Source organism: Verticillium dahliae, genomic scaffold (genome assembly GCF_000150675.1).
Source record: "Verticillium dahliae VdLs.17 supercont1.22 genomic scaffold, whole genome shotgun sequence".
NCBI classification, from domain to species: Eukaryota; Fungi; Ascomycota; class Sordariomycetes; order Glomerellales; family Plectosphaerellaceae; genus Verticillium; species Verticillium dahliae.
The window spans coordinates 76,166-77,002 of record NW_009276918.1 but is presented as its reverse complement, the minus strand read 5'-3'; positions in this window follow the sequence as shown (position 1 = coordinate 77,002).

Genomic DNA, 837 nt, shown 5'->3' with positions numbered 1-837 from the left:
GACGCTAGCATACTGGCGCCGGTGAGGGCCCCAACAACGACAACGGAAGGTAAGTGGGCACGGTGGGCTTCTGTACTGGACATTGGTGGGTCAGGCTTGGCTCGGCGCGCGAACAAGCCCCAACTCAGTGCCTGGCCTTCCCTGGTCATTCACCTCGTAAGTCGTAACCGGACGGAAGCGAATACTCTGTGGACTGGAAAGCCGGCACAAGATTACTTCGTCGTCAGAATCTTCTTGGTCAGGTGGCAGAACCTTGAGGTGGTGCAGGACTTTTCTTTGCCTCGATATTCGTTGCTTCTGCTGATTCAAAACCGATACTCATGTCGGATGGTCCCGCTCCACCCCCCCCTACCCCCTACCCCTTCGTCGCCCGCTAATTGCGACTGTGACAGCAAACGTAGGTAGCAAGGTAGGTACTGGCCGGATGTGCAGATCACTGCAGCTATGCAGTGTCAGTCGGTCCAGCCGCCTGTGGAACGGTCAGAGGAGGAAGTGCCTTGGGGGGCCACAGCAAGAGTTAGGGAGTCTTTGTGTTGATGGTACACAGAAGGGACGGGGGCTTTCCACCAAACGTACGTCCCAATCGCGAGAACCATCTGAGGCCTCGATGAGCACAGGGCCCGGCATGAACTGTCTAGAAAATTGCATACAGGCACGAGAAACAGGCACGAGAAACAGGCACGAGAAACAGGCACGACATGAAATGTTGGCATGGCAGTAAGACAAGCAAGAGACTTGGAAGAAGCACCTGAAGCATCACATTTGAACTGATGTCAGGAACCCCTCTTCCCCCCCACCCCTCCATCAGCCTCCCCTCGGGCTCAGGAGCACCGCTCG